Source organism: Asparagus officinalis, chromosome 9 (genome assembly GCF_001876935.1).
Source record: "Asparagus officinalis chromosome 9, Aspof.V1, whole genome shotgun sequence".
In the NCBI taxonomy this organism is placed as follows: domain Eukaryota; kingdom Viridiplantae; phylum Streptophyta; class Magnoliopsida; order Asparagales; family Asparagaceae; genus Asparagus; species Asparagus officinalis.
Genome location: NC_033802.1, coordinates 26,513,516 through 26,541,232, shown reverse-complemented (window position 1 = coordinate 26,541,232; position 27,717 = coordinate 26,513,516). Strand labels below are relative to the sequence as shown.

At 37.6% G+C, this 27,717-nt stretch overlaps 1 pseudogene; it reads left to right on the top strand.

The window, feature by feature from the left end:
* Positions 6,662–7,987, top strand: LOC109823318 (annotated as a pseudogene).

Below are 27,717 nucleotides of genomic sequence, written 5' to 3'. Positions count from 1 at the left end.
AAGAGAGTTTTAAAACAAGTTTAAAAAAGTTTTAATCAAGGGTTTAAGTTTGTTTTTGGTGTTTGTTTAAAAAAACTTTTAAGCATTTACAAGAGTTTGGTTTGTGGAGCAAATTTCACAAGAGCAAGTGGAGATCATCCTTGGTGTTTGAGCATTCATTCTTCTCCCTCTCTCTTGTCATCTATAGAAAAGTTTCCTTAAACTCAATTCTAGCATTTTATAAGTTTGTTCTTAATTTCATAAGCTAGATTTCATATTGAGTTTATATTGTTTTATCTCTTTGTTCACACACAACCTATTGAGCTTATTGTATTTACATTCATAGTATAATTTAGGGTTGTGGGTTTGTGACATTGAGAGTGAGCTTAATTGAGTTCTCACCTTGTTTAAAGAACAATCAATTGATTTATATTGTGCTTAATTGTGAGGATTCACTTGTAATACACTTGTACACCGAGAGAAGTGTGTGGTGAGAGACGGGGTCGAATCCAAGAGGAGTGGCGTCGGTTGACGTGCCTAGGGAGAGGTTGTAACCGAGCACTTGAGGAGGAGGACACGGGCTAGGACCAACACTTAGTGTGTGAGGTGTGATTACATAGTGATTGTATTGTGAGGTGTAAACGTTGTTCGGGTGAACGTAGAAAACCCGGTTGTGATAGTGGAGATCTCCTCGAGGTGAGGAGCGGAGATGTAGGTCGTGGGGACCGAACTCCGTAATCATATTGGCTGTTTGTGATTGCATTGACACACTTACTTTTATGTTCATATCTTATATCGCCTTTGTATATTGCTTGTTGATTATATTGCCCACTATCTAGTTTAGATTGTTTACCCTTGTGTTTGCATATCCTTACATATATCACATTGTATATCTCTTTGATAGGATATATCATCTTGTGTTAGTTTATATATCCTTGGATATACATATTCATCATATAGGATATATCTCTTTGTTTGCATTGCTTATCCTAGCTTATATATCTTGTGGTATTTCATATTTGCTAGGATAACTTATTAATAAGTTTTAATTGGCATATAATCGGATTAGATTAGCATAAGACCCTAATCACCCCCCCCCCGAGCTTGCTGCGGCTGCGGAAGTTGGTTGAGAAGTTCGCTAGTAAAGGTAGCGAATTGCTCCTGGAGAGACTGAGAAAGCTTCTGAGTTGTTTCCTTAAGCTGGACTGGAGTAACATAGCTCTGATGTGGTCCTACAGGGTGGAGCTGATCAAATCCGTGCTCAGAACCCGACATGTTTTCTTAAAAAAGAAAGATGCCCCACGGTGGACATTAAACTATTGATGTACTAGTGTTCACACAGTCAGTTGTATCCGTGGTTGGATGGGGTTGTTGAGTATTGATGAGGGGCCACTTTCTTCCCCGACTTTATGTTTGGTTCTTGAGTTGAGTGACTGAAGCTTGCACAAGTAGAAACTCGTGAGAGGACGGGGCTTGGTTCCCCCGTGGTTCCTCCGACGATCAGGTTAGCTGGTGAACTTGAGTGGGGAAAAATAAAGAACTGTGAGTGTTCTTGTGTGTACAGTATGTCTTCTTAAAGATCAGATTAAGATTCAAATCAAGATCCTGTTTTAGATCAAATTCAATCCTCCCTCAAAGATAGAATAGTACCTTCATTTGTACTAAGGGTATAAGGGTAGATTGGTCACTTCGGTCAAGCACAAGATGGTGGTGGCAAAGTGTGGGCTGGCGGCTGAGTCAACACCTACTTTACATGTGTCAGCTGGCGACTGGATCAGCGATCAGCTCGGCATTAAATAGTAAGTGCTTGGTGGCATGGCGGTGCCTGCGTAGTCCGATAAGTCATGAAGGCTATCGGGGCTAGAGGCATGATGTGCTTGTCATGCATTAAATGCGATGCAGACACATTGCCAGTGGGAGAGGCTCAAGGTAGAGGTTATCCTTTAACTTTGCCGAGAAGTAACGCTCTTCAAGTCGTCCTCGCGAGGTGTCCAGCAAATGGTCAAATGGGCTCGTGGTGAGTCATCTTCGACAAAAAGGGGCGAAAAGTACCACCTTTTGTGTTGACATGAGGGAATGTCGACTCAACAAGTCGGCTGAGTTATTGTCCCTACTAGTTTCTGGCCGCCAACTTGATTGGGGCATAGTATTCGGTACACCTATTCGTTGCTTGGCATTGAAGGACAACTAAAAGGACTCTCAAAATTCAAAGCGACCGCTCAAAAACTGAAGCAACATCCCCTCTTCAACCAATCCACAATCTCCTTTGATGTCAGAATGTTATTAGACATCGACTCATCAATGAACCCTCATGAATGTGCCTCGAAAATTCTAACAGATGACAGTTTGATTTCACTCGGACCCGACGATCTGAGTTCGATTGAAGGGGGCCAATGTTGTGTAGTAGAATTCACCAAGTATAAATCTCACTCTAGCAAGTGATGCGTGTTTTGATTAACCAGACATTGACCCAACCCGCATCTCATGAAGGCCAATTCAAAAGGCCTCCACGCCCAGATGGCTGACCTGAGAGGCGTCATCATTTAGCAAGCTGAGTCTAAAGACGTCTTCACTTGCCCCCTTTTGAAAGCCAAGTCGAGATAAAAGACGGTCTTTCTTAGACTCTTAATGACAGCTAGTCACCATAACATTAAATGCACGAAGTTATCATTGCACCACAGCCTAAATCTCAATGACTAATCAGATTGCGTCAGCACCTTGAATCCTTTATCATTATCCCACTCATCACAAGGGTGACTCGGATCTCCTGATGTCGACACCTGTAAAGGTATTAGCTGACTAAGCCAACTGCATGAACTTGATCAAAATTATGTAAATGCCATTGTCAATTCAGTATAAATAGGCACATCATTTATTGCCCAAAGGCACGTAATTTCTGCATATTAAGATAACTATATCAGTTCTTTTCTCCCCTTTAGATCATAACTAACTTGGTTGTCAGAGGAATCACCGAAGAATCTAACTCTGATCCTCTAACATATTGCATATGTGCAGGACTCTCTTTCTATCGGGGGATCAGCCATCAAATGAGATTAACTGACCCTAAGCTCTTCAAAAGCAGCCCTAAATCCTACAACGTAACTCCTGACATCAACATCTATGTTACTTACATACTAATTTAAAGCATTCTAATCATTAATATTTGTTAAAATTTCCATTAGAAATACTTCAACTCTATTTTAACGTATAATTAAGATAAGTTTAAAAAAGAAATTTGATTGATTTAATAGCAAATTTAATAAATATTATTAGTTAAAAAGTTCTAAAATCAGCATGTAAGTATCATAGAGAAATATTTGAATCAAAATTCTCACGTTTGCATGATTGATGGTAGTAACGTACAAATTTAAAAAACTTTATGGTATTATATTACATCAAAATATAACTTGTGGTATTTAATTGTTAAAATGAGAAACTTTATAGTATTTTTTTTTTTTTTGCAATTTAGCCTTAATTTAAACTCAGAGACTAATCATAAACTTACCCAAACTAGCGGATATGATTAAAAAGAAGTGATCTCTACGGTGCTTTTCGGTAGTCGAAAAGTTCCAAATTCTTGTGCTTTCTGGAAGTTGTAACCTTGGGTTGTACGCAAGCAAGGACCTTAATCTTCGCGTGCGTTACAGCTTTGAAGGCGTGTAGGCCACAATCTAGGGATCGGTACAAACTTTATCTTTGCCTTCCGCTGATAAGCCTGAACTTTTCTTTTGTTATTATTTTTTCTAATACGTTGGATGCAATACTGGTAGCCAAAGCTTTTAAGTGATTAAGAGATGATTATGAGATGATCATACGTTCCTTTTCAACACTGAGGCAGAGGTTTCCCCCCTCTTTTTGTCCACAAAAGCTGCACTATATATTATCGTCTGATTTATTTATAAGATATAGTGCAACACGCAAAATTACGCCCCCATGAGTTGTACCAAGTCCGGTCCGAAATGACATTGATAACAAGCTTCCAGTTCCACAACATGTATGAAGAAATTCTCTGCACCAAAGGAATAAATCATACTAAAAGAAATGCATGTTATTTCACAAAAATTATCCTCAATCAACTTACAAATAGTACAAAGTTTCACTAATGTTAGATACACTGAATAGGCCCACTGCAGTTCCATTGCTATGAGTAAAACCCCTATGCTTTCGCTCAATTGCGGAACATGCCTCTGAGTGAATAATTTTTGACTCTTTTATCCTTAGAAGATCCTTTTTTGTAGTAAAATCAATGTCATGTTTCTATGAGGATAAAACAATCAATAAATTTAATTCACTCGGGGGGGTCTGTCTGCAACAGTAGCGCTGTAAGGGACCTATCCACAATTGTAATAAAATAAGGGTGTATTCGCAGTTGGCCCTTTTTATTTGAATTAAAAGTTTTTTATTTGATTGGATTTGCTAAAAGTGGGCTAAGATTGGCCCGGTTTTTTCTAGGCCAAAAAATGCCCTCCAGACTCACTGTTTTGCTCTCCAAAGAGAACTTGGTTTGTAAAAAGAGCCAATTTAGAGCAAAACTAGACAGGACTTGGTGTAAAACCGAGCTTCGTAAGGGTTGACAAAGACACTAAGAGATTTAAAAGCTGTACGGCCCATTGGAACCAAACCCTTGAATCTTCAACAAGTTCATGTGACTTCGAGACAGGAAAAGGGTGAGAATGACATCTCAATAATATGTAATCAATTCCTGAGGATGGCTTTTAATTTCAGACTAGGGGCTTAATTCCTGAGGATGGCCCTCTAAATCACGATCATCGTTGAGTAGCCATTGGGTGGTGAAACTCAGATGGTCGCGGTCGCTGGTCTTTTTGAAAGGTTAAAAACAGCTGTCGTCGCGCGCGGACGTCGGTGGAGGGAGAGGAAACAGCTGGCAAATGTGTGAACTGTCACCGAATGACTTCACGTGCCGCTGGATGCCCATTCATTTTGTTCGTCAGTCTAAAAGTTTTTTTTTTTATCTACTAATTACAACAATAAATGAGAAACAATACGCCAATTAAGAATTGGGTTTCTCGACGCGGAACGGTCTCGGATCTCAGACTCACATGGTTCTGATAAAGCTACCCTCCTCTCCGTTTAAAGAGAGCTTGGAGAGGCAGGCCTAAAGCGTGCATTCAGTGAAGAGGAGTGAACATAAAAACTACTCTTCGCACATACCTCCCGTATGTAATGAGAAATTATCTGGACTGAGCGCCACAAATAGTAATTACTCCTAGGTGTCGGTCAGTGTTTATTTTAGTTATTCATTTTCTGAATAGAGATACCTTGAGATATTTTTTGGCTAAACTTTTGAAAAAACATCCCTTAACTTTGGACGATTATCACATTGCCCCATGACTTTCAAAATACTAGAAACCCCCTTATGTTTAGGGGTTATTAGAAATCCCTTTGACATTAAGATTTTATCAGAAACACCTCGCTATAAAAATGTTAATCCCAACTTTCACATGGGGGGATAAATTTTGCAGGAGAATATTATTTTGTCAGTGAAATAGAGAGATGTAGAGACGGTTAGATGTGAGCAGTGTTTGATGTGCACGTTAGAATCTATAGGGGGAGGAAAGGAATAGAGAGCGGGCTCAAAGAGGTGGGAGTACTGTGTTGTCGTCAACCTTCAATGTTATCTGCTGACAATGGCGTCGTGAAAAAATTTTAATGTTTTTATCCTCTCTATTTTGCAATTTAATGGTATTAGAATGAGAGAAAAAGAAAAAAAAAAGGTGACGCAAAGGAAGAGTAACAAGAACGGGGTTGAGATGGAGAAAAGAGAATGGATGATCGAGAATGAAGTTGGATGAAGGAGGGAGAAGGAGGGGAAGAGATGAGAGGAGGGCAGAGGTAGGATGGAGGAGAAGGGATCGGAGGACGGTAAAGATAGAAGAGAAGGGAGGAGGTGGATTGGAGAAAGAGAGAAAGAATACAGGTTGAAGAAAGAGGGGAGGAGGAAGATAAATGGCATTTTAGGGATTGAAAAAAAAGCATAGACCGCGGATGAATTCTTTTCACATGAGAAGTTGAGTCAATAAGCTAAAGCAGACAACCAAAAAAGCCAACTGACTTGATCATATGAGGACTCTTACTTTAAAGCCCAGAGACTGGTTTTTGCAAAAGAAAATACCAATCCGAGAGTTAAATTAACTAAAAGACGATACCAACGTGAGATTTACAAACTACAAATATGTGGGTATAAATGCAAATACGGAAAATGTAGAAGGTGTGTATATATATATATATATATTAAGAAAAAAAATCCTACATTAACCCGAAACAAACCTTTTCCGCACTGACGCTCACGCCACCACTCCAGGAACCTTCTTATTAGTCAAGTCTCACGGAAACAACCCATCAGAAGATTAATAACCAACCTAAAAAAGAGAGGAATAGAGGAAGAAGAAGAAGAAGGAGCCCTCAGATCGCCACCCCCCGATCCCTCTACCGAGGAAAAAAGGAAGTGGGGGAAAAAAAGAAAAGAAAATGCACCACGCGAAGACCGACTCGAGGTAACAAGGCTCGGCGCCGGGCCTCCTCGCCGGCCGCGCTCGCCGGAGGCGCCCCGTCTACTAACGTCCAGTCCCGGGCGGTCCGCCCGGCGACTCCCAACGATGGCGAGAAAACGACGGCCCCCCCGGGGTCGTTTTTTCCACTCCACCCGCGGTCCTCAGGCCCCATGGGCTCCCCTCCCCATCCAACTGCCTCCGTCGGGCCGCACAGCTCCCCAACGCGAGTCCATCTCCTCCCGCTTCTCCGGCTCCCCTCAAGGCCGCGGCTTCGCAGGGGCGCAGCGAAGGGGGCAGGCAGAGCTGGAAGGAGATCGACGTGATCGAGAGGAGGGCCTCTCGCGAGGACGAGGACGAGAGGGATCCCCCGTCGCTGCTACTTCCCCATCTTCGTCGCTCGCTTTCGTCGCTCGCTCTTCAGCTTCTTTCACCATTCATCCTCTGGGGAGCAGCCCGCGGGCAGAAGCCCGAGGTCGTCGTGCAGGTAAGGCGTTTGACGAAATTATCTCGAAAGCCCTCGCGCGCGGAGAGAAATATCTAAACATTTTCGTCGCGTTTTCTTTTTCTTTTCGGCTGCCGCACAGAGCATTACGTTTGAGAATTTCAATATACAAGCCGGGACCGACGCGTCTCTGGTGCCCACCGACATGGCGACGCTGAACTCGACCCTCAGGCTCAGGTTCAGGAACACTGGGTCTTTCTTCGGAGTTCACGTCACGTCAACCCCCATCGATCTAACCTACACCCAGCTCACGCTGGCTACCGGAAACGCTACCGGAAACGTAAGCGAGCTTGACTACCCGTTTCCTCATTTTTTTTTTCGCTACTCCTGATTTGATTCGGATTCTAATTTTTTTTTGTTCGTTTTTTGGGGGTTTGGGTTCTGAAGATTAATGAGTTCTATCAGTCGAGAAAGAGCCAGAGGAATCTGAAAGTGGTGGTGATGGGCAACAGAGTGCCCTTGTATGGGGGAGGAGCAAGCTTGACCAGCGTTAAGGAGAAGACTAATGCTACTGTGCCCTCCATTCCCCTGAATCTGGCCTTCACCGTGAGATCTAGAGCTTATGTTCTGGGGAAACTAGTGAAGCCCAAGTTCTTTGTTGATGTTCAATGCTCGGTGAAAATGGATCAGACTAAGCTTGGAAAGCCAGTTTCCCTCAAGAACAAGTGCCAAGTGAACAACTGATTTTCTCCCTCTTCTCTCCTCAGGGAGGCGGTAATAAAGTGAGTTTCTTTTTTCTTTCTTCTCCCCTTCCTTCTTTGAGTCTATGAGCAAGTAATGAACAATTAAAGCGGCCATGTGGGCTGTCAATATTCTTTTTGATTACATGTGTAGCATATTGTTATATAGTGCTTGTTTTTACTCTTTTTTTTTTTTGTTCACTTGCTGTAAAATTTTGTTTGAAGACAACCGGTTATGTACTATTCTATAGAGCTAGAGTGGAGATATTTGAAACTTTGGTATGAATTGAATGCACTTGTTGCAGTTGAGATGAGTTGTTAGATTCTCTTTGAATGAATAGAAATATAGTGAAGATATGTAGCATCTTCACATGTGCATGATGCTTCCTGGAACGTGTCCATTAGTGCAAGTTGGAGTTTTTTTTGGTCTAAATTAAGGTGGCTAGGTTTATAGCCCTTTTTTTTTTTGGGGGGGGGGGGGCGTTGGGGGGATCTTGTGGAGATATTTATTGAGGATTGAGGATTAATTCTAGCAAAGTTTTGTACATTGATAGCTCGAACCGCAAAAGGGCAGATCAGGCCCCTGTGCATTTGCGCGCATTTCTTAGGGCATCTCCAACCATGCCTCATTTCCCGCGTCATTTTGGTGCAACGACACTATTCCTTCTCCAACCATGCCCCATTTCCTGCGCCATTTTGGTGCAAATGAACAGTGTGACGCCATATTTGGCGTCACACTGTTCATCGCTCTATTACTGTTCATCAAGTTATTTTTTACCGTATTTTATTTTCTGTTGTGTTCTTAAATATAATATTTTGGTAATATCAATAATAAAAATAATAAAATAATACTTTATAATTTTACCCTAATAATATTAATTAATAAAATAATATTTTATTGTAATATTTTATAATATTTTACCCCAATAATATCTTAATTAATTGTTGAAATAGTTAAAAATATAGGGAATAAAAAAAATAATATAAAAGTAGATAAAAATGAATATACTGAGAATATTCTTTTTTGGTGCAAAAATTGGTGCAGTGGGTTGGAGATGAATTACTGTTTGATGTGACTTTTGTACCATTTTAGTGCAAAATTTGCACCATTTTGGTGCGATGGGTTGAAGATGGTCTTAGAAGACTTAACTTATTATTTTAGGGTTTTTCTATAGAGTGCCCATGGGCACTCTATAAGAAAGGAGAGAGATAGAGAGAGATGATTGGGGAGGGGATTCCAATGCAAATCAGATGGGCCCCCTTCTCAATCATCTCTCTCTATCTCTCTACTCTTCTATAGAATGTCCATGGACACTATAGAAAAAGCCATTATTTTAACCCATGGAGCCCTTATAATTTTTTTTTCAGTCTGTTGAGTTCTCACCAGAAACATAACCAAAAATACTATTCATTTGAGAGTAAAGTGTGAATGAGGTAGAAGGTGGCACAAGCCCTTTAGACCGAAAAAAGGCGAGTGTGGCTTATTTGGACTGATAAAATGTTAATACACCGTGAAGTTCAGCAAAACAAAACACACATTTTGGGAGTGAGTCGGTCAAATTCCTTAGCTTCATTGTCACCTCTGGAGAGAGAGAGAGAGAGAGAGGGGTGGAGGCTAACTTCGAATAGTCGAATTGAAACAAGCTCACTGCTCTGGTATGATAGTTTGCGAGGGTTCAGAGTTTGAATCTTGTTTTTGCCAGGTTGCGGCTGTTCAACGTACGTCAAATTAAGCATAGGAAATTTTGTGAAGACCTATTTACAAAGGTTTTGCTTGGTTTGGAATCTCTAGCCCAACCCTAGTAAATGTTCTTCCTCTCCATACAATTTTTTTTTTCTTGGCTGAATTGGCTAATTCCAGATCCATAACTCCATAACTTCCAAACTGACCGCACTTGGTTTGGAAAATTAATAGCAACATTATTAGGTTCTTTTTCATTCATTTGCTTAAGGTTCTCTTCATCTACACTTCTGGATAACCCAACCAGAATCGAATCCAGGAGCGTGAGAGCCATATTGAAACTTCTCGACTATCCCGGTCACCTGTGGGAGTTTTCTCTTCATATACACTTGCTTAGGCTCAATTAAGTTAAATTGGTTTTTTAATGCGAGTGTTAAATTGGTTTTTTAATACGAGTGTTAAATTGGTCTAATCAGTTCAAAAAAATAGAAGGAATCACAAAGTCGAATCTCTTTTTTCTTCAGGTTGAGGCATTACCAAAGGCTTCTGTAACCAGCAGAGAATTAGTTGTTACCAGTGTGAAACAGAGTGGGTGTGTTTAGTGTTGTTGTGCGCATGTAGAAAAATATTATGAATTGGTAAATATGCATTCTCAATAAACGACCACCACAATTATTTTCTCATCCGGAACTTAATGGAATAAATACCAATAAATGATTATTTGAATATAAACCATCTCAATAATAAATAAATTAGGTATGACTTGTACAATGGAAGGTAGAAAAGTATGGATGCAGCCGTTTCCAAGTAATTACGTAGTCTAGGAGGGACTGATACATGTCACATTGTCGCAACCATTGACAGTATAGGTAGGAGGAGGTGGGGTTTCAATTTATAAATAAATTTTGTTCTTTGTTTTTTGCAACGGTTAGGAATATATATATATATAGTGCGGGCGATTAACTAACCGTGTTCGGTTAACAAACAGATAATAAGCATAAAGAAAATATATGCTTGATTTCAAGCGCAAGAAAGTTAAATATTTGAAGAAGAAAAAGCTGTAGATTGATATTGTACAGTGAAGTTATCAGGGAAAAGTAAGAGAAAGAAAGAGGGTAAAAAAGAGTTTGAGATAAGTAGGATACTTGTGAAAGATAGATGCACATATGATAGCATCAAGAGTAATTTGAGGAGCTTCTGTGAGAGAGGAAGAGAAAATTTTAATAGCATTTTAATACCTTATAATTGCACTTGTTCTTAAGACATTTAAGTTTATCTTTGGCGAAATGACATTCCAAAGTTTTCCAATTTTACATTTAACACCTTTCGTAATACAATTCTTGTAATTTTTTTTTTGGTTAAGGGGTTGTTTGGTTCACATTTAAGGCATGTGGAAAACTTTTTAAACCCCTCCACGTCAGTTTTTTCCCTTCCACCTCAGATTTTTCATTTCCACACCATTTCTTTCCTAGCTTTGTTTTGCTAGGGCTGAAGAGGGAAACAAAGCGGAAAATCGCCGCCGCCTAGGTTTTTTTCTTCGGCCCTGATTCCTTCCCCATCCGAGTGAAATCGACGAAAACTTTGCCACATCGGATTTCTGGCTTCGTCGCTGATTTCTTTCTTGAGCTAATAGTTACCTCTCTCCTCCCGCCATAAACTCCCGCTCTCTTCTTTGCACCTGTAATTGAAGAAATTGGGGGAGGGGGTTTTGATCTTGTGCCACTAATTTATCAGATCTGATCTTTGTCGACGCTGTTGCTTCCAAAACCAAGGTGAAAATTGAATTTTTTTTTCAGATTATTAGTTTAATTTAGATTAATTTTTGAGAAATTGGTGGAGAGCTATCTGATAATTGTCAACCCTATTCAGATCTGAGATTTGTGTTCAGTTTAATTTTTAAGACTTTAGAGCAAAAAAAATTTTAGCAGATCTGAACATGTTTGAGAAGAAGTAGTTTACGCCAAATTTGAGATCTGGTAAAAAAATTTTGTACCCGGAATAAAATTTAGGATTTTGAGAAAAATTAGTTTATGCTTGTTCTTAAAAAAGTTGGTTTTTTGTGAAAATTATTTTAGCAGATCTGAACATGTTAGAGAAAAATTAGTTTATACCAATTTTGAGATCTGTTAAAACATTGTTTTCACCCAGAGTAATATTTAGGATTTTGAGAAAAATTACTTTATGGTTGTCGGTTTTTTCAAACACAAAATTGGAGGGGTTGAAAATTAGTTTATTTCCACGTTGGTTTTGTGTGAAATGTTTGTAGTTCTTATTTAATTATTTATTTGTGAAATTCACCTATTGTGACTGATAAATATTGTAATTTTACTACTTGTTGGTGGTTGAAGCATTACTTTGAAAGAAGTTATGATTGATGTTTTTTTTTAAAATATGAGTAATGGGTCGGTTTGATAAATTTATGACTGAAATTTCCTATAAACTTGTAATTTTAGAATAAGTTTTGTCCCAATAATGGTTACAAATTTAACGTTTGTTAATTGAGAATTAGTTTTTAAAATTAGTTTATGCTAATTCCCAATATGAGTTTTGGACTAAATTATAATGTTTCTCTAAACATAACTATTGTACATGCAGATAGTTCTAACTTCTTATAAAGTTTCTCTAAACATTAACACATACTAATGAATTTTTTTGATCTGCTACCTTTGTCATTCATCCTTTAATCTCTGTTTTCAACTATATCTCTTGTATAGTAATCACATCATCCAAAATTAACTACTCTGGTACCATTTAAGAAATTATTAAAGCTTCAGGGTAGAATATTCATCAAGAAACTTGATGGTCTATACAAATCTTGAAAAAATGAGATACCAGATTGACAGAAGTGAGGAACTTAGAATGAAAATGTGTATTTTATAGCTAAGAAACCAAATTTGTGCACGGACCTTTCACCTGAAGACAAAAAGATCAAATTTTTTGTTTTTTAATTATATGATTATTAGATAGTATGAAAATGTTACTGTAGCGTGTTGTTAATTAGTTTTTTCAATTTAGGAGCTAAAAGTTCATATATTTGAGATTTTTAAATGCTAGTTATGTCGTTGTAATATTTGTTGCTTGAATATTGCAGTAATCCATGTTAGTATTTTGTAATTTGTATTTCGTTCTGATTTTGTTAGAATTCGACTTAGTTTCTAACTAGATAATATTTTTTTGCATTGTAGATGGATAATGATGGTGATTATTCTGATGAACAAAGTGTCGTTAATATGGTACAAGGTGCTGCCCTATCTGTTTTAATTATAATAATTACTGTCATAAGGAGAATGCAAGCTAGACGTAAATCAATTCGTAGTGGTCCAAGTAAAGAAAAAAAAAGACAAGAGAGAGCTAGAATTGAGTACTTAGAGCGAATTTATAATAGTTTTAGTAGTTGCATAAATTATATTAGAATGCAGAGTGATGCTTTTGTTAAACTAGCGAGTATAATGAAGAACAATAGCCTGCTAAAAGACTCAAGGAATATAACGGTGGAAGAACAACTTATCATGACACCTAACATTCTGGGTCATAAATCTAAAAATCACATTGTCAGATCTCATTTTATAAGATCATGGGAGACAATTAGTAGATATTTCAACAAGGTATTACAATCAATTATTTACCTGCGTGGACGGTACATGAGACAAGCTCCCAATGACATTCCCCAAGAGATCGTTAACAACCCGCTATACTACCCTTATTTTAAGGTATATCTACACTTTAAGCACATTTAAATGTATAATCAATGTAAATAAATTTTAATTTAGATGTGTGATACACATATTATAGGATTGCATTGGAATGATAGATGGGACTCATGTTGATGCAATGCTTCCCGTTAATCTTGTTGCACGATTTCGAGGCCGCAAATGTGTTACATAGAATGTGCTTGCAGCTTGCACCCCAAACAAGTTGTTCACATATGTTCTAGCAGGTTGGGAGGGGTCTGTAAATGATTATAGGATTCTTCAGGGTGCATTGTCTAGCCACAACCACATGGATTGAGAGCCTATGATGGTAATTAAATAAAGACTTAACTTAAAATTTTATAAGTTTAATATTCAAACTTGACTTAACAATTTTCTTAATAAAATTATAAGAAAATACTATCTGTGTGATGCTGGGTACCCAACCATGCTAGGTTTCATCTCTCCATACTGAGGTGTTCGATATCATTTGAAAGAACATTCGGGTAAAACACCAAAGAATAGAAGGGAGTTATTCAATCTAAGACATTCTTCATTGAGGTCTAATATTGAATCTGCTTTTAACACATTGAAGAATCGTTTTAAGATTTTGTGTGCTAAGTCGCATTATCCTTTTCCTATGCTAGGTTTCTGTATATTTTGTGCTCGGTTTTGGCACATATTGCCTTTAAATATTGTTGTTGGCTGGTGGTGTTGTTGCTTGGTACTTGAAGTTGTTGTTAGCTGGTGGTGTTGTTGCCTGGTGGGTACTTGATGTTGTTGTTGTCTATTGGTGTTGTTGGCTGGTTGTGAGTCTGCTTGTTTCTTGATGTTGTTGGCTGGTTGGTACTTGATGTTGTTGTTGGCTGGTGGTGTTATTGCCTGGTTGGTACTTGATGTTGTTGTTGGCTGGTGGTGTTGTTGGTTGGTTCGTGAGATTTGTGTGCAGGCACTTATTCTGGGTTGTTTGTGTTCAGGCACTTATATATATGCATTCACAATCATGTTTGTTCTGTTATGTTCTGGGCATGTGATTTTCAGGCACAATCTTGTTATGTTATGTGCCAGGTTGTGTTCGGCTGGATTTGATTATTTTGATATTGTTTACGGGTGTTCAAATTAGGCTATGATGCTTTTCAATTTACTGAGATTAGCAACCTGTAATATTTATTGATATTGCACTGGATGGCTAACAATGATGATATTGAACAAGTTCTGAGCTCACAGCCATAATTCGCATATACATATGGCTGATTTATTTGACATGATGTTGGTTTTATCTATCATCTTATTGCTGGTCTACCATGCCCTGCAGTAACTGTAGGCTTTGTCCTCTACGGCCGTTGTCTTGTAAGTGTTAGTTTTTTCTATATAATACATTTTACTTCAATCATATGTTAATTAAAATTCTTGTTTCACGTTTATTTATTTTACTTCAATCATATGGTAATTAGCATTATTGTTTCATGTTTATTTCTTTTTCTGGTTCTGTCATGCTTTGCTCAAAAACTTTGTTCATCTGAAACAATGCCTTTAGGCTCCAATATAGCCACTTGGTATGGAGAAAAAAATTGAAAATTCATGCTTACTATTCATGCTTCTAAACTACCAACAAATTAGACGTCTTTATGATACTAGTTCTCTTTCATAATATTATTGATCTCTGTGTTATCATCTATTTTATGCGTCGGGTGCTCTAAGAGAGAGGGGCGAGCACATCACACCATGGTTGTGCTACCTGGTCGAGTGGTGAAGATCATGTCAAACCTCAAATTGCATAAAGGTCTAGAGATACCTTTAAGGATACCACTTGCAAGTTTTATGGCTATTTGCTATGTTATATACATATTTATGGCTATTTGCTATGTTATATACATATTTATGGCTATTCAGGTTGTTTATATGTTTTTATAGGTTTCAGCAGTTTTTTTGGATAATTCGTGCAACTTAACTACATAAATTTATGAATAATCAGGTTAGTACAGGTTTCGTGTGATTTTTTCAATCTAAAACATGTATATTTCAAGTCAAATCAAGTACTTAATTCATAGCAATTGATTCATATTATTTCAGGTTTCGTATGATTTCATTAATACAAACAGGAATTTATAATTCATTTAGGATATTATTATTTCTTCATGTTATATTCGAACTTTTATATGATTAAGATTACATCATATAACGAGCACGAATAAATTTGTATATAGTGGGGGTAATCTTACCATGGTGACCATAAAAACTTTTCACTACAAACTTCAAAACCAATCAAACACAAGAAAAGTAGGAAATATCATATCAACAAAAGTTTTTTCTTTTTTACATGCGAACTAAACACAAGAAAAATAAATACATTGGTTTCCCACCATTTTTTTGTGCGAACCAAAGCGAAATAATCTATTTCTTAGAAATATTTAAAAAACTCAAAACTTGTGTTTTTGTACATGAAAATGCATTTCTCTATATCTAGGAAACGAACCAAACAACCCCTAAAATGTATCACATCATTGTAAGAATTGCTTGAAGTAATAATTACAGATCACGTAGTGAAATTAAATTAAATATAAAATACCTCCAGCCATTGTTGTCTAGAAAGATCTACAACTCAGATACTTAGATAAAAAAACAATAAATAATCTGAGCTCATACAACAGAACAAAGAATAAAATTAGATCACCAGTAGAAATAAATAATATAAAAGACACAGAAAGAGTTTCTAGCCTACGCCTTACCGAAATAGCCTAAATCTGATGTCTGTATTTATAGGCTAGGCTAGGACCCTTCAGTTATAAGTGGAATTTTTAAAAGATAAGACTTCTTAAAAAATTATTCCCATCCATTAGGAAAACTATCTAGATGTGATCTTATCTCAATCAACTATAACTCTTTATACGATAAGAATTCAAATATCTTAACAAATCAAGATAATTATTATCATGTGGGCAACACTTAATCTGGATACAACATTCTCCTACTTTGTTCACATAATACAAATATCTCATATTAATATAAAAGTATGGTCATAATTAAAATTCATATCATATTTAGTAGTAGATTGCTCCCACTCAAATAAAGAATCTAATGCATGAATCATAGCGGGCAAGCACTTAGTAATAACGAGCTCTTCCTTCCATGTATTACGATGCATAATGTATCACGACGCATAAAATTCACTAAGTGAGCAACTTTATGAGCAAACTTTATGAATGACGTCCTACAAGTCACTCGGATCCTACTTCAACTATCCCAATGGATATAATTCAAAATGGGAATACTTTATTTGTGCACAGTAAAATCAAACATTATTCACCAAGAATATATAGAACATGTCTAAAAATAATTAGAGAGAAAATAAACACATGATGAGTTAAATCAATTCCATATGCTCCACATGACTTAGGAACTGTGTTTATCTGCTTTGACTTAAGTTGACATCTATTATGGAGAGTTGACTTGGTCAACTTTTGCCATGAGCCTTTGGATGAGAGTTTGGGTGATGGAGATTAGATCTAGACCATTAATTTCCTTTTAAGAGGATGAGAGTGTAAGAGAGAGATGATCATTTTGTCATGACCATTCTCTCTCCTCTCTAACCGTCTTCTTCCTCCTCTCAAGCTCTCGTGAACCCATGGCCATGGTGGGTTGAAATTTTTTCGGAGGAATTTGAGAAAACTTCATGAACAAAAAAGATTGGCGTCGAGCGGATCTAAACCTCTTGTGAAGGCCGATCCGCTAATTCTTGATTTTCGGAGATCGAATCCCTCTCAATGCAAGTTTATCTCCTCCAATTCTCACCCTCTTTTAATATGTTGTGTTTGGTTGTGTTCTTGAGTTGGATTCATGATCAAATACTTATATTTTGACTAATTGAACTATAAAGGTGGGATTTTTATGCAATCAAGATAGACTAATAGATTAATTAAGCTAATTAAGTTGTTAATCATGTTATTAGGGATGTGGTTGATGTGCTCTCACATATCGGTTGCATGCTTGACATGACCAAGCCCCAACACTTAGGATAATTGCTAAACCCTAATTAAAATATGGTAATCCCCTTTGTGTGATTGAGTAATTATGCTAATTAAACATGATTAGTGCGTTAATGATCACTAAAACCCTAATGGACATGAATATGGGTTCAAGCATTTCCTATTGCCTAATTGATATATTTCCATGATGTAAATTATGCTCGTGTTGTGATATCTAAAATCAGTCAGCTGATACCTCATTCGAAAGAGGGTTACGCGAAGGTTTTGGGTTTCATCCCTTAGTAATCGACGCACGACTTCCACGATATATATATATGGATGGAAGTACGTCGTACGAGATTCATACGTGGTGCACGTGTTTAGCCATAGAGCTCTCGTAGCTTAATTTCGATATTCGCGCGATACGTAGGAGCACGTATCATTAGGAATTGGATGATCACGATGGGGTGATGATCATCTATTGCATTATTAGCATTATAAGTTTAATATATGTTGATATCAACGATATGAGCTTGTTTATGATAACACAAGCATGTTGCTTGAGTTAAGCATATGAGCCACTCAGTAGATTGTTGCCTGAGACGGGCCTACGAGCCACTCAGCAGACTGTTTCCTGAGTTAGGAGTATGCGTCACTTAGGAGATTATTGCCTGGGTTAGGCCTATGAGCCACCTAGCAGAAATGTGAGTTGGTCAACGAGTCACTTCAACGAAAATTTGTATTTGGTTGTGAACCACTCAATCATGTACATGAGATAGGTCGTCGAATGCCTATGCTCTTTAACTTATACCATTATAGGATAGGTTTCACGTTAGTGCTCGCTCTCTAGGAAGTTGCTTTTCTTTAGTTGTGATACGCGATATTGTTACATGATGAGTTTTTACATGCTTTCATATGATTGTTGTTTTCTTCGAGATTTATGAGCTTTTTCTCGCTTTTAAGAGTTTTGCTTGAGATGTTCTTGCCGACGTGTAACGTCATTGTTTTATATCTACTTCAGGTAGTTCTTTGTCACGCCTCGCTTCCCAAAATACCCAAGAATCAGAACGTGAACAAGCCCGCGACGTATTAGATTAAGGAAAATAAATAAAAATAAACATTTCACCTCAACCTAATATGCTAAGTGTCAAGAAATAAATATAATGAGAAGTCACAGGTCTCTGATCACAGTTAGCAAGAATATAATAGACAAACTCAGAACAAAGTAATCCATATCACAAGTGAATATCATACAAGATATAATATTCGGGTCAAACATGCTCTTATTATAAAACTATCAAACTGAATACTGGAGAGATATAAAAAATACACTGATCAAAAGGAAATAAAAGTGCTACAAAAATAAACTAAAAGGAATAACTAAGCCTCGGTTTCTTCTTCTGCTCCGTCCACTAGGCACTCCTGCTGAGAATACTCTAGCTCTAGCTTGTCTCCAACCTAGACCTGTCATTCCTCTAAGTCTGACATACACTAGAGAAAATAGGTGTACATCAACGAGCATAGCACACGGTAAGATCCAACAAGGGAAAAATAGGAACGATCGAATGATCAAGGCAAAAACAGTAATAATAAATAGAAGCATGCAGCTGGATACTAAAACTAGATGAAATCCACCAATAGTATATAATAATCAAAGAATCCAAGAAAATCAACCAAGTAATAAGTCGATCATGCAGCTAGCGATCAGAATAAACATCCAAATAACAAGATCATACAACTAGATGGAATTAATACTTAAAAATCTACAACAAGAGACGTAGTACGTCGAGCGAAATAATCCAAACAATGAAACCCTCATGTATATCCCACATGTATCAAATTGTAGATAATTAAATATTAACCCCGATCTATGTTTGAAAAGAAATATAACTAGCCTACATCTCACAAGAATCCATAATCACCTTAAGTAATAAGGTCATGTAACTAGCCATTCTATAACTGGTCTACATCTCACACAGAGTCAACGCTCATATCATCGGATATTGACTATTCACAAATCCCCTACGTGCACCCAAACATGCAAAACGGTTCGGTGAGAGGACTACACGCAATCCGATTTTGGCCTAGTCCGAACTCAAGCAAAACTCGAGTGACGAAACGATTTCACTGACCAAATGTGAAACGATTCACTTGGCCCAACAAACCAACCCCAGTGCGAAACGGTTCACTGGTACGAGTCTGGAAGATACATCAACAACCTTATCCTATTACATGAACCATGACTTTCCCATCCCAACTCTTTTGTATTTTCTAATTCAACAACACACAAGCCTCTAGGTCTTATTCATGTCTCATAGGTCATTATAGTCATAAACTCCTAACGATTCTCAATCACAACAAAGAACAATCAATGCAACTAATCATGTGTAACAATATCATAGCATATCAGTAATCAAGTCTAAGAATTTGAATCATAAAATTGTTCTAAAATAATCTTCTAAAATAATAAAGTTATTTACTTAAAATAATCCTTTTGCAAAATGAGTTCTTTCAAAATAATCCCTTTTTCAAAATAAATTCCTTTAATTTATTTATAATTATTTTAAAATGATTCTTTTTCAAGATAATTCCTTTTAAATTATTATAATTTTTCTAAAATAATTCTGTTCTCAAATAAATTCTTTTTAACTAATATAATTATCCAAAAATAATTCTGTTGCTAAAATAAATTCTTTTAATTTATCATAATTATTATAAAAATGCTAATTATTATATTATTATGATTTATCTAATATTATTCATCAAACAATCCCACGCAGATAATTATATCACAAACTAATCTATGTAATTCAATTAATAACAGATATAAATATTGAAATGATAAGTCAATGAGCAAGAGTGATCTTGCCTCGGGGTTTTTGTCGAACGAATCAACGTCTCTGTGCGAGGCTACGAGTCCACGGACGAGGCGACAGCGACGGTTGAAGGGATGTTAGAGTTCGACAGCGGGAGGGACAGCGACGATCGACGATGACGACGGCACTGAGCAGGACTGCTCTTGAGTGTGGTTGCAGTGACGATGGAATTCAAGCGGGGAGAAAGGTAGCGGGGATTCTCGGGCGGAGTTCAAGAGTTGGCGTAGTGGTCCAGAGGCTGTCCGATGATAGGAGGTGGCGTGGGTGGCCAGGCAGCGTCGGCGGAAAAGGAGAGGCGGCTGGCGGAGCATCGACTGTTCAGCGTGGGATCGGAGACAACGCAAGTCGGACGCATCAGCGGAGCCACGGGTAGAGGCGAAAGGGAGAGCGCGGTCAGGTAGCGGGCGAGGGGCCGTTACCATTGTGTTGAGTGGTGGAGCCGGAAGAGCGGCACGGGTAGGTAGTGTAGGGAGGAGGAGAGGGCTGGTGGTGTTGGAGGCAGCGGGAAGGAAGAACTGGCCGGTGGTCAGCTTGGATCTAGGCAAGGTGAAGAGGAGGAGAGGCGGTCTGGGGCTAAGCTGTGCGGGAGAGGCGGAGGAGGCTAAGGGCAAGGAGCTTGGCGCGAGGAGCTCGCTAGGTTGAGGGGAGCAGCGGCGGTGCCTGAGGTGGTGATGACGGATGTGGGTGAGGTGATGGCTTAGGGTGATCACGGAGGTGTAGGGGAGGTCGGGCGGAAAAGGTGAGAGAGAAGAGAGGAAGAAAGAGAGAGAATGAGAGAGAAAAATGAGAGTGACAGTGAGAGAGAGATGAGAGGAGAAATAATAGAGGGGGAGAGAGAGTGACAGTGACAGAGAGAGAAAAGAGAGAGAGAGACTATAAGGAGCGGGACACGAGGGAGAGGAGTGCGGGAATTAGGGAGGAAATTAGGGGAGGTGGGGTAGGGGTTTGAGGTGAGAGATAATGAGAGAGAGACTGATTGGAGAGGAAAACACATGGAAAAAGCCAGATAACAAATTGACCGTCGTGTTGATCACCTGACAGCTACAAATAACGGTAGGGGATAAAGGATGCAAGCTAGAAATATTAATACAAGATAATTAATAATACAAATAATAATAATAACAATAATAAATAACAAAATATTAGTTTCAAAAGTTTTCACCGTATCAACTAAATTTATAATTATCAAAACCATTAAAATAAATATAAAATTAGATTTTGAAATCATAGAATATTCTAGAAAATCGAAAAAATATAAATACTCTTTTAGAAAATAAAATTTAATGTTTAAATACTAGAAAATTTTATTTAAACCAGTATTGAAAATTTTACGGTCATTACTCTTCAGGAGCGCAAACAGGCACATGCTAGCTTGTAGCAACAGACCTCGCTTTTGCTAGATAGTACTCCATATTGTAGTTTTTGTTGTCTTTACTTTTATAGCCGGAGCCAAGCCGTACGCATGCAAGTTGTACCTTTTTGGAGGCAGATAGCCTCCTATGGATATATATATTTTGATACAGTGTTAAACATTAATGATACTTGGATATCTGTATAGAGTCTGTTAGAGATATGTTCTCATTTAGAACTTCTCACATATATGATATATGTTCACTTTTTAGTTCCGAACTGTGTTGTACCTAAATTTTAGCTTGAGAATATTATAAATCATTATATACTTGCTGTATACCCCCACTTTTGAGTTTTACCATGATATTAAGACAGTTTGGTTAGCCTTTGTGTGTCTCCTAATTGTTGTTTGACATCTACTAGAGTAATAGCAATAGTGGCATGTTAAGCTTGCTTATGCACAGAGGGTGCATAGTAGGTCCTAACATCTCTGGGGTTCACCTTGCACTGCAGCCAATATGAAAATTAGGGGCGTTACAGGTCTAATATCAAAATTAGACTCCTAAAAATATACAACATAATCACTAGAAATAGCTGATCTTCTTTCACTTGAGGACCTTCTTAATCCTACCTCTTGATTTACATCAATAGGAGGTTCATTATGAACTTTAATTTCGTGGGCTGATTGCTGTTGGACCAATTGCTTGTCAAGGTCATTTGTTTGATTTTCTTAAAGAATAACCAAATCTCTATCTTTATGCAACTCGATTTCCTCACATGCTTCCTCAAATTCTATCCTACGAGGAAATGCACTCTCACTAAATTTAGAATCCTCAAGAAATTTCTCATTCCTAGCCTCAACTACTCTTATTGAGTGTGAAGGATAAGTAAAACCGATATCGCTTGGAGTAAATTGGATAGCCAATGAAATAACCATTATTGGTATCGGATCGAGTTTCTTTATATGTGGATTATAAATCCTCACTTCAAAAACAATGCCTTATAGGTGTGTTTGGTAATCAATGTGTTTTTATTATTTTTTTTGTAAAAAATATCATGCCATGGTGTTTCTTTTTCAAATGTGTTTTAAAAACACCATTTTGGTCAAACTAGTTTGACCATTTATATAGCGTAGCGGGCCGGGGCGGCGCGACGGTGGTCAGGTGGCCGGCGTCAGACAGAACGGGCGCGGGTGAAACGATGGACCATCGAGTACTGGCAGGTAGCGACGATGCCTCGCCGACCAAGCGGCGAGCGCGACGGGGCCGGCCGTGAAGACAAGCGACCGAGTGGCCGGCGGACGGCGACGACGGGCCGACAGGCGACGAGCGGGCCGACGGGCGACGATGCGGAGCGAGCAGAGTGCGACGGTGGACTACGGCGGGTGGCTGCAGCTGACGGGGCGCGTGCGACGGGCCCGGCCTAAGTGGCCGGCGACTAGCGACCGAGCGGTGGTGGCGATGGTGGCGGCAGCTGTGGGTGCGGACGCCGGCTTGATGGCGGGTAGACGACGGGTCCGGGATCGGCGGCGTGCTAAACTGGCAGGGCAGCGGGTGGCCGGCGCCGGCCGATGAGCGGGTGCGGCGGCGACGCGAACGAGCGGCAGTCGGTGGCGGGGGGGGTGGCGGCGGGCAAGCAGGGCGGCGGGTCGCGGGCGGTCGATGGCCGCAGCGCGGTGGGGTGGCGGCGGGCCGGCAACTGAATCTCAAAACACCTTTTTGGTGTTTTTGAGAAAAGTATTTAATTTTTAGATTTTATAAAGGGATAAGTAAAAAAAATACCCCGGTTGCCAAACGCGTTTCTTTGTTTTTGTTGAAAAAAACAGAAACGACAAAAATGCCTTGGTTGCCAAACGCTTCCTTAAAGTGATTTAAACTAGGTTTCCATTTATACCATAGTTCAAATGGTATTTTGAGAATACTTTTAGATAGAACCCTATTTAAAATATACACTGCAGTTTTTAAGGATTCACTCTAAAGAGATATAGGAAGATTAGAATTACTAATCATGCTCCTCACAATGTCACTAAGCGTGTGATTCCTTCTTTTAGGTACACTTTTTGTTGTGGTGTACCAGACATTGTATATTGGGCAATGATGTCTTCTTCATTGAGGAATTTTGCAAATGGACCTTGCATTTGCTCCTTTTCTGTGTACCTACAATTCACCGCATTTATCTGATCTTATAATTTTATTTTTTTTCTTATCTTTTTGCTTCTCTACCTCTGCCTTGTAGCTCTTAAAGGCATCTAGTGCCTCTGCTTTGATAAAAAGGAGATAAAGATACATATATATGGTATGGTCATCAATAAATGAGATAAAGTATTACTAACCATTTAGGCAAGGAGTAGTAAAAATTCCACAGATATCAGTGTGTATGATTTCCAAAGCTCTAGAACTCCTCTTGGCATGTTTAGTAGACTTGTTAGTTTGCTTTCCCTTAATGCAATCCACACAAGTACCAAATTTAGAAAAATCAAGAGATTTTAAAACTTCATCATTTACTAATCTCTTAATTTGCTCTATGAAGATATGTCCCAGTCTCCTGTACCATAAGATAGAAGAGTTCTCGTTAATGAAATTCTGCTTTATGCCAACATCAACATACATATTTAAATACATTGATTCAAATATGGCATCTAGATCAAATTTATCTAAATTATCAATTAAGGTTCCACCACCAACATGGACTTTATTCGGTAAAATGTTAAAATATGTTCCTTCAAAATGAAAACCATAATTAACAGAAACCAATTTCAAAATTGAAATTAAATTTCTGGAGAATTCTAGAACATAAAATGCATTTTCTAAACCCAATATGAAACTGGTCTTTAAAATCAATCTAAAGGTTCCTACAGCTTTGACTTGTGAACGCATCCGATTTCCTGAATAAATGCATTGTTCATTTCCCTTTGGCTTCCTTAAGTTGAGAAAGCCCTTTCTTTATGAGTTATTTCTTGTACTTAATACAATTTTTCTTCATATGCGTAGTTTTTTTTTGCAAAAAAAGCATTTATCCTTATCACCGTATTTCTTCATTAGCACATTTTGCTTATTCTTTCCTTGTTGAGCACAATTGTTCTTCCCAGTACTTCCTTTATTAGGAGTAGCCAAATGAGCACTTTCAGACTTCTCATGCTTTATTCTCTCTTCCCCCTGAACACACATAGTCAATAACTCATTCATAGACCATTTTCCCTTATGTGTGTTGTAAGAAATTTTAAATGGTCTACATTTAGAAGGAAGAGAGTTCAAAATAAAGTGTACTAGGAATGACTTAGAAATTTCTATCTCAAGGGGAGTTGAATTGAGCAGCGGTGTCCCTCATTTTCATAATGTGCTTACGTACACTCTTAGAGTAGTTGAATGTTTTACTTGAAAGTCTCTTCATCAAGGTGCAGGCCAAAGCTTTATCTAAACTAACAAATTATTCTTCAATGGCTTTCAAGTAGTCTTTGGCCTTAGGGCAATCTGGAAAATATCCTCGGATGCTCTTAGTGACATGATACTTAGTGTGCATCAAACTTAATCGGTTTGATCTCTCCCACTCATACATTTGTATCTCATGAGGCGTACTTTTTTCTATAGAATCAGGTGGTTGATCCACACGAAGCACCAAGTCCAGATCCATGTACCCTAATGAGAAAAGTATTTTGTCTTTCCAACCATTAAGTTTGTTACCATAAAGTATTGAAACAACATAAGCAGTAGGAATAGTGGCAATAATTAAGGAATTTTATTTTTAGTGCTATGAAATAAAACTTGAGTTCTAAACAACCATACTAGTTTAAAATAAATAAATTCAAATCTTTCTATGAGCAGAGGTAATATCATGCATGAATTTATTCTTACTTTATTAATAAGGCTAATAAAATATTAATATTAAGAAATAAATCATTCCAAACATATGGGCCTAGGAAAAAATCATTCTTAGTATTAGTTTTATTATCTTATTCTGATTAACCCAAAACAATAATAACTTCCCTATGGGGCTGGATCATTATTTCTTTGAATTAACCGTAACTTAGATGTCATTAAAACTTAATAAAGTATGTTATTTTATTTGACTATCCGTAAGACGTAAGATGTTATGGCTACTAGTAAGTCATCCGGTAATCAATGTTGAATCAAGACATCATAAAACTAAATAAACTTCAAGTTCATATTTTATAAGAGCCAAAATTAACTCAAATCGGTGTAAGAGTGTCTTATAAACAATACTTCAGATCAACAACATGACTTAAAGTTTCAACTTTAGGTATTTAATCTCATAATATTAACAAACCGAAAAATACATAAGGTTTCAGTAAAAGAAACTTCCATAAGAGGATTTTATTATTTTCAGTTTAGAACGATTTGAGTTTTACTGTAGCGTGGCATAACTATAAGTCAAATATTTTGCATGTAGACAAATAAACTTGAATACAAGAACTGGACAAATATTTATTACAGATGCGTCAAAATTATGCTGATCACAAATTGAAGCAGAAACAGATCTAGCAATATACCTTCATACGCAAAACTTATAAATAACAAAATAACTTAACAATGACCAAAGCATGCAATCAGTGCTATCTAACACTATCACATGGAGAGAAGTCAAAGAACATTGATTGCTATAGTATATTAAAAACTAATACACATGACAGTGTTTTTTTATAAAGCAACAAATATAAAGTTCATAAACTTCGTAGGCATGAAGACAAAAAATGACAAAATCAAAATTTTTTAGAAAACTGGATACGAAACTAATAGTGCTTTCGTTTCGATCCTTCTTCTTTGTTTTTTAAATACCAAAAGCTGAGATTAGATTAACTAAATATTTTCTTTAGTTGCAAAAACAACAATAGACGATAATATGATCCGAGATTAAAAAAAACTAAACAAGATAGATGGAGTTGGCTCTGACACCACATGTAAGAATTGCTTGAATAAATAATTATAAACACGCAGCGGAAATAAATTAAATATAAGATACATCCAACCATTGTTGTCTAGAAAGATCTGCAACTCAAATAATTAGATAAAAAAAACTAGAGATGATCTTGAACATATATAAAACAAAGAATAAAATTAGATCACCATTAGAAATAAATAAAATAAAAAACACAGAAAGAGTTATTAGCCTACGCATTACCAAAATAGCCTAAATCTAATGGATGAACTATAACTGTATTTATAAGCTAGGTGTAACACCCTTGATTTTCACACTGGCCACAGTCCATGGTGAACCCCAGAGATGTTAGAACCTGTTGTACACCCTCCTCTGTGCATATGCAAGCTTAACATGTCACTGTTGCTATTACTCTAGCAGATATCAAACAACAATAGTAAGACTGTGCATATGCAAGCTTAACATGTCACTGTTGCTATTACTCTAGCAGATATCAAACAACAATAGTAAGACACCCCAAAGGCTAACCAAATGATCCACTGTTGCTATTACTCTAGCAGATATCAAACAACAATAGTAAGACACCCCAAAGGCTAACCAAATGATCATAATATCATGACAATTTCCCGAAATGGGGATATACAACAGGTATAAAATGATTTGTAATGTTCTCAAACTGGAATTTAGGAATAATACAGTTGGGAACTGAATTGTGAACATATATCATACATATGAGAGGTTCTGAACAAGAACAAAAATCTAACTGATTCTATACAGATACCCAAGCGTACTACTAATATCTAACACCGTATCAATATATACATATCCATAGGAGGTTCTCTACCTCCAAAATGATACAACTTGCACGGGGTACGACCCGACTCCGATCACAAGAGTACAGACAGCTAATGTAATCCTATGGAGTACTTAACTAACAAAAGTAAAATCCTTGCTACTACAAACTAGCCTGCACCTCTTTGCACTTTGGAAGAATTTAATGAAATAGCATTCAAGAAAAAGAAAAGAAAAGAAAAACAACAACAGTGTCAGAACGCTTTAGCAAGAACATAAAGACATCATAATAAGCATCAGCACATAAATCTAATGTGCTCGCAAGAGCGAGGTAACTCGGTCATATATACTCAACAGTGTGTGTCTCAATCACTTTTGGAAGTAAGATCGGCTGCTACAAGCTAGCATGTGCCTTTTTACGCTCCTAAAGGTCTACCTAAATAGATTTAAAACAACGACGTTATACGTCGTCAAAAACATTTCAAATGAAAATTCGTAGAAGTTTTATATAAACCGGCTGCACCAAGGTGGCTGCCTACGTACCCCCTCTCTCTCGAGGGATCAAGCCACTCGTAGTTCATCTAAAATGGTCACGAATGACCTCAACAATCATAAATTTGCAACAAGTAACTCATTAACCTGAAAGAAAATGATAACAATATAAAAGCATGTAAAAACTCATCATGCAACAATATCTTTGATCATAACTAAAAAGAAACAACTTCCTAGAGAGCGAGCACTAACATGAAACTCAATCCTATAACGGTATAGATTAATGAGCATAGGCATTCGACGACC